The following is a 7,363-nucleotide window of genomic DNA, read 5'->3' as shown; positions in this document are numbered from 1 at the left end:
CTCCTGTGGGGCTGTGGGGAAGGAGCTTCGTGCCAGGGTCACACCCCACATGAGGCTGCACTGCTGGTGACAGCCTGATGGACTGCTGGTGACAGCCTGATGGACTGCTGGGTGACAGCCTGATGGACCTGCTGGGTGACAACCCGATGGACTGCTGGGTGACAGCCCGATGGACCTGCTGGGTGACAGCCCAATGGACTGCTGGGTCACAGCCTGTTGGCCATGCTGGGTGACAGCCTGATGGACCTGGTGGTGACAGCCTGATGGCCATGCTGGGTGACAGCCCAATGGACTGCTGGGTCACAGCCTGTTGGCCATGCTGGGTGACAGCCCGATGGACTGTTGGGTCACAGCCTGATGGCCCTGCTGGGTGACAACCTGATGGCACTGCTGGGTGACAACCTGTTAGCCATGCTGGGTGATAGCCCGGTGGCCATGCTGGGTGACAGCCCAATGGACTGCTGGGTCACAGCCTGTTGGCCATGCTGGGTGACAATCTGATGGACTGCTGGGTCACAGCCTGATGGACCTGCTGGTGACAGCCTGTTGGCCATGCTGGGTGACAGCCCGATGGACCTGCTGGGTCACAGCCTGTTGGCCCTGCTGGGTGACAGCCTGATGGACCTGCTGGGTGACAACCTGATGGCCATGCTGGGTGACAGCCTGATGGCCATGCTGGGTGACAGCCCGATGGCCTGGCTGCACCCCTTGTGCCTGTGACACCCCGCCATGTCCAGGAGCAGCCCGAGGTTGGCCCCAAGCAGTGATGTCTCTGTGGGGACCCAGCCCCTGCATGAGCCTAGGGACAGCACAGGCACCCCTGTGCAGCCTGTGGGAGCCCTACTCAAGCCAGCCAAAGAGGAGGTGTCCGTGTTCTCTGGTGCCCTGGGCATGCAGGGGAAGCCCTGGACTGGGATTTTCCTGCTCTCAGCACTCTCCAGAGAGCTCCAGGGCCCCCTGAGGGCCCCCCACAGCACTGCCCTGGGTGTATTGTTCTGCTGCCTGGGTGTATTGTTAGAGCAAATGAAGAAACAAGGACACGCAAACCACGATTCACTCAAACTCATGCAGTAGATTGGGGTAAATACTGCCCTGAGGTGTTTTCTCCTTGGATCATGTCACTCGTTTATCAATCCATCAGCCCTGTGTGTTTTGCAGTCTTTCAAATGCTCGCCTGACCCGCAGAGAGGGAATCCAGCTGTACCCAGGGCTCATGTGGTTGCTTCACTCCTTGCTGGGGGCTGTGAGCTCCATCCCTAACCTGAGCCACAGTTTGGCCTCTTCCAGACCAAAAGTCTCCACTCCTTGAAGCCAGGAACCTGTGTCCTTGGGTGAAGAGGATCAGGAAAGGACAAGGTGGGGAAAAATACGAGTGGTGAGCTCAGCACCAAGTGTGTGATTTCCACAGAGGCCCCTCAGTTGCTTCCAATCCTGGTGTGTTTTGGAGGGAGGGCATCATTTCCAGTATTGATTCAAATGACCTCCACATTAATCTTTGCAAGTGATTTGGTTTTTTTTATTCCTCCAAGAGAACAGGCAATTTTAGCCACTGCATCATCCTGGGGGGAGAGGGACGTGGACAGCTTTGAAGGCACCCAGCTCAAAGCCCGAGTTATTCTCCCTGCTTTTCCCTCACCACCTCAGCAGCAAGAACACATAAATTGTGTGTCATAGCTGCCTTTTCATCTGTCCCAGGAGTTATAGACTGCACACATAAGACAATTCGTGTTCCTCTGCATAATGAGGTGAGTTTTATAAATCATAAATCTTCACTTAATATGCAGGTGGTGTTTGCTGCCAGGTTTAGGAAAACTGATGTAGTTGCCAAGTTCATGAATGTCATAAATCATTCATGCTAAGGTAGTCTGCAATTGCTCAGTCCTTTGAGACAGACCAATTTCAAGGTGGTTGTTTAACACACAAACACGATCTTCATTGATTGTTTATACAAATATATATTTTCATTAAGTTTTTCCCTCTCTATTTTTTTTCCTTCTTTAGGTGCCGAGAGTGATGCCCCAAAGAGTCCCTGCTAGTGGCTTTTCTCCAGTTTCAGAATTCCATCAGAAATCCATTACCAAATGCATAAAAATCCATGGATTTGTAATAAAATGAGCCCCCTAAAGCTCAGAAAATAGCCTGGCTGTCTCCATAAATCCTGATGCACGTGATTAAAGAAAACAGAGCAAGAGCGCGTCTCAATTCGTCACAGGGTCATTTTGGACATCCACTATTTTCTGCAAAATTGACATTAATTAAAGGTTTGCTGGTCTCAGCAGGGTTTTCATCGCTGCTGTAGCTGCTGTGTGTACCAGAGTAGGTAATGCACTTCCCATTGGGAATACCCCATGTGCTTCTGGATTTATTTGAGCCTACACACAGAGCTTGCTGGGTGCTCTGCAGCCCCCTGGGATGTGCAGGATTCTGTGGGAAGTCTGTTGGGAAAGCAGCTTTCCTAGGAGATGTGCAATTTTTAGCAGGGTGGAAAATTAGAGCTGTGTAAATCCTGCAGGTAGCTGGGAAGAGCCTTCCCCCAGTGCCAGTCCTGAGGGGCTGAGCATGGATCTGCCCAGGGCTGGGGGAGGGTCACCAAGCTCAGTCCTGGTGGGATATGCTCCTCTTGGCCTCACATCTCCCAGCCCCAAATGCCCCTTTTTGTGCCTCATCTTCCCCTCCCACCACCTCCTGGGCTTTGCTCTTTGCTTTCTGGTTTTCTGTGACAGCATTATTTCTAGGCTGGTCTAACGAGGGGAGCGCTCTGTCCTGTCTTGCAGTGTTTGGGGTCATCCAGGGCGGGCTGTCACCTCCACTGCAGAAGCAGGGGTTGGGTTATCAGCCTTTCACTTCCCATTTACATCTCAGAGACATCCAAAAAACCAAGGCAACGGTGCTACTGGACAGAGTAGTACATCAAAAAATGCTCAGGCTCAGACTCACCCAGCTCTTGAGAGGGTCTGATATTGAACTCCATATTAATTTTGAGTGGATCTGAGAAAACTGTGTAGGTGGGAAAAGGCAGAGAATTTTGACTGCTGTTCTGTCTTCCATCATCCTTTTCCAGCGTAATTAACTCATCACAAATAATTCAGGCACTGAGTTCTTCTCTTCATTTTCTCTGTGATCAGCCAACAAGTGCTGAAGTTTCTGAGTTTATTCCTTGTTTCAATTTACTCACTGAATCATTGTTGCTGTTAAGTCCCCAAAGGGAGGAGGAGGCTGTTCCTCAGCATCTCGCTGTGTGTACCAGCCAGAGCAGGAGATCTAGGCCAGACTGGTTAGTTTTGGTCAGATCTGGAGTTTGCTCCTTTGATTTGATGAGCACAAAACCTAGAAAAGACTTTTAGGGGAAAATATTACTTAAAATTTGACTTGCCACTAATGTGGCATTGGATTGGCTCCCAGCCTGCCCTGAGATTTCTGTGAGGTCAGTGTTAGTCTTCCTAATTCTTCTCTGATCTTATGGTTCTCAGATGGGTGCAGCAGCCTGGTTTTCTTCCTGCCTGCAGACCACTTCTCCAGGATATGATTGAGAACTCAGCCCTGGGCATCAGCACAGCCAAAGGGAACACCCCCTCCATTCCAGCAGCTCCAGGATTTCAACCTCCTTGTTGTGAGACGCCTTTCAGAGAAGCATCATTCTCACTGGAGTGGCAGCTGATTCTTCCCACTAATCCAGAGCTGAGATAAAACCTCAGGGAAGCTGCAGAGCTGCAGGACCTTCACGGCCATAACTCTTCCCTCTGCAAGTATTTATGTTCTCGAGACTGATTAAGCTGGGTTTGTGCCATTCCTCACACTCCTTGAGGGACTCTCCTCCTGCAGAGGGTGACATCTCCTGGGAGCAGCAGTCAGGGATCTGGGATGTCAGGGAGTGAAAGCTGAGAGCCCACCAGGAATGATCTGAGGTGAAACCTGGTGAGCAAAAATCTGAACTCGCCAAAATCCAGCAAAGTTATTCCCACGCCATCTGAAAAGGGAAGGAGCTTTTGGGGTGGTTTCTCTAAGGATGTGTAGGGGGGACTTAAATCTTCCTTTGATTGTTCCTCCTGGTCATAAAGACAGGGAAGATATTTCTGTGGAAAACACCACTGCTGGATGTGTCACCTCTTACTCAGGATATCCCTCAGGGACAGGGCAGCAACAAAATGCAGCTAGAACTGGGTAAAAGGAGAGGAGAGAGAAGAAGAAAGTCAAATGAAAATAGGGGAGAGAAAAGCTGCAGGGTCCTGCTCCCTCAGGTCCCTGGTGCCAAGGCAGCACCTAGGCAGGCACAACAAACTGGCTGGGGCTGCCACACGGGATGTGATTAACAGAAAACTGTATTTTCCCCTAACACTTTGAGTTAAAGTCTCTTCCCATAGCCTGGAGAGCTGCTCACACTCAGAGGGGTATGTGGGGTTCCCTGGGTGCTGGCTGGGGTGGGTGGCTCCAAGGAATGCTGCTGTGCCCAAAGGAGGGGAGGTGCCAGGGGTGGGCCAGCCCTGGGAGCCAGGCTGTGCCAGCCACAGGCAGCAGCGCTTCTCCCTTCCCTCTCATCCCTCTGCACACGTCCTACTTCTGCAAAGCTCCTGGCCACCCCAGCTCCCTCTCCTTTCTCCAAAGTGTGACATTCCCACCATCTGTAAGGCTGCCAAACAAGCGACTTTGCATTTCCCTGCAGGGCTGTGCTTCAATTAAAAGCTTTTCTTGATGTTTTAACTTTCACCTCGCTTAATTGAGGTTCCCTTTCCCAGCCTCCTCCTCCTTTTTAATGAGAGGCTAAAATGCTGGTTAATAGTGTTTGCAACGGGCAGCACCAACTGTGCTTCAGAGGGCAAAGGCTGCTCCTGGCCTGGCTGAAAGTCATGGAGTCTGGAACAAAAGCCACTGGAAAAATATAGGATCCAGGCCACAGAGGCAGTGATCCTACCCTTTTACAAGCTCCTGGGCTTCCTCACTCAGCACTTCAGCAGCAGCACTGCTTCTTTCCTTGTTGGAAAAACAAGGGTCCAAGTGATGGAGCCCAGTTGGGCACAACCAGGTGCTGCTCAGCCTGAAGTTCCCCTTCTGGAGCATCACTGCAGCACTACCACCCCCAAATATTTTAGAAGCGTGGGCTGGGTTAAATGTAGTGAAATTAAAAAAAAAAAAAAAGCAAAAAAAAAAAAAAGCTGTACAACCTCTTTAATTTGCCTACTAATTTATGAGCAGGTAAGCTGCTCCCCTGTCAAGCTTTTCTTCACCAAAAAAAAAGGTTAGAAACACTTCATAAAAAATACTGAGCACTTCAGAAATCCTACAAGTCCTTGTGCAGGGGTGGGGATGATTTTTTGTGAATTACTCATGTTTTAGAGAGGATAATGCATGTGAAACAAAGCACACCTTTATTTTACAGCCAGCCTAGGCTGTGTTCAGGAGGCTCCCATTAGGTACATTCAGAGCTGCTCACTGGTGAAACCCAATCTTCTGAGGAAAGAAGGGACTGGAAGCTTCCAGGGAATTTCCCTCATGCTGCTGGGAGCTGGGGAGGAAGGCAGAGCCATCACTGAGCTCTGCAGGCTGGTCCCTCCCCAGCCCTCTCCTGGCCCCTAGGTTGCTGGGAATGGAGCAGCTTTGGACTGGGGTGCACAGGAGTTTTGGGGGCTCATTGCAAAGGGTTTCCTAGATCCAAGGCTGATCCCTGCTGCAGGCACAGCCCCATCTTCCTGTGGAAGGTCCCCCAGCTCCTCCCCAGAGCGGCTGAACTCGCTGAGCCGCTCCCATCCAAGTGGTGCCAGATGTCCTTGAAACTCCGCCAAGGGAAGGGACAAATGTCTGCAAAATCACTCATTTCTCACTGTCCCGACCATTTTATTTCTTCTCTCATGCTTGTAAAAGCTGGGACCCTCCTCGCCAGCTCTGCAGCAGTTTGAAACCCGAGCTGCTGTGCTGGAACACTTCCACAACTTCAGGTGCAGCTTTTATTTCTGGCCTAGGAGCAATGTAAGAATTTCTGGTTGTGAGTGCTTGGTCATCTCTAAAAATCATTCCTTTGCAGCATTGCATTGCCTCACAGTGCCGTGGTGTGGGATTTGGGAGGGAAGAGCAGGAGCTGGAGCAGAAGGGCAGCTCGGAGCCCATGCCGGAGCCTCGCAGATGGACGAGCAGACGCTGCCAGGGGGGAGCCACGGGCTGGCGGTGAGGAAAGAGGGGCCAGCAGGGCTGGGGGAGCACAGGAGCTGCAGCCAGGAGCAGGATTTCCCAGCCCCGAGGGCTCACAGTGCCCGCAGGGATTTTGGCTCTTCGTGCCAGCGCAAAGCCAGGGGCACGCTGGCTGGAGGAGCCTGGCCCTGGCTCATCCGAGGCGCAGGAATGTCAGCACACTGCTCCGTTTTGGGTCAATCCTGGAGGAGGTGCACACATATTTTTGTAGACAATAATTTCAGTTAACAGAGAGAAAGTCGGTTTTATTGGGGCATTTAGGAGGAGGTCTGCCAGCATGAATAAATGAGTGCTCTTGCCCGGCTCTGGGGACAGGCTGGGCATGGGGCTGAGGGCACAACCTCAGTGGGCTCAATGGACCCCATGCCCACCACCCTCTGCTCTGTGGGGGCTCGAAGCCTGGCCATCACCAGAGCCACTGAGAAAAATGCTGGTTTTACCTTTTACAGATCATTTAACGCCCTAATGAGATGCCTTAAAAATACAAACGAGCCACCTGATACGGCGGGATGCAAACCTGTCTCCATGGCACTGATTTTCCTGAAGATGCTTTTCATCTCTGGCTGCTGGAAGCTTTGACGTAAAAATTTATCGTGCGCCCTCCTCTAATAAAATGTGATGGTTTTACTGTATTTTTTATATAAATGTACATTTACTTGTGAATTATACCAAGAGGCGGGCGCTGGCTTGTGGTCGAGCCTGCGACACTCGGCATTAATCACAGCTCCCTCTCAACTTCCCAGGACCGCGGACTTGTGCCTAAGGGTGTGGGTAACTTCTGTTGACTTCAGTGAAAGTTTCTGGTGTGCTGCTGTGAGAGAATAGGCCCCCGGATGCTCATTTGGTGTTGATTAAAAGCAGGAGACTGATAGCAGCGGGCACACGGTGCAGCCAAGCGCTGCCGCTTCCCCCGTGCCACTGCCTCGCCTCAGAGCCCGGCCCTGCTGCTCCTGGGAGCCCCAGAGCTCTCTGAAATGCAGCTTGTTTCTGCCCCAGAAAATGCTTGTTTTGGCTGTAACAGCCCCAAACACGCCCACTGCCACCTCAGTGCCACCTCAGTGTCACCTCAGTGTCACCCCAGCTGCCCTGCGCTGGTCCCCATGTGCCCACCACAGGCTGCCGGTTCCTGCTGCCTTCCCGGGAATTTTGCACCCTCTGCCTGACTTCCAGCAGCTCCTGGGGC

The 7,363-nt window shown here is 51.8% G+C and overlaps 1 long non-coding RNA gene across 1 annotated transcript; it reads left to right on the top strand.

The window, feature by feature from the left end:
* The first annotated feature begins 464 nt into the window (after positions 1 to 464).
* LOC116808909 (uncharacterized) lies at positions 465 to 6,812 on the top strand. Its single transcript, XR_012058147.1, has 5 exons — positions 465 to 1,745; positions 2,002 to 2,167; positions 3,471 to 5,930; positions 6,017 to 6,156; positions 6,630 to 6,812. It is a non-coding gene; the product is annotated as an uncharacterized lncRNA (long non-coding RNA).
* The last annotated feature ends 551 nt before the right edge of the window (positions 6,813 to 7,363 follow it).

The sequence above is a fragment of the Taeniopygia guttata genome, chromosome 13 (genome assembly GCF_048771995.1).
Source record: "Taeniopygia guttata chromosome 13, bTaeGut7.mat, whole genome shotgun sequence".
In the NCBI taxonomy this organism is placed as follows: Eukaryota; Metazoa; Chordata; class Aves; order Passeriformes; family Estrildidae; genus Taeniopygia; species Taeniopygia guttata.
The sequence above is the reverse complement of the archived record's forward strand: the minus strand, read 5'-3'. Positions and strand labels throughout refer to the sequence as shown.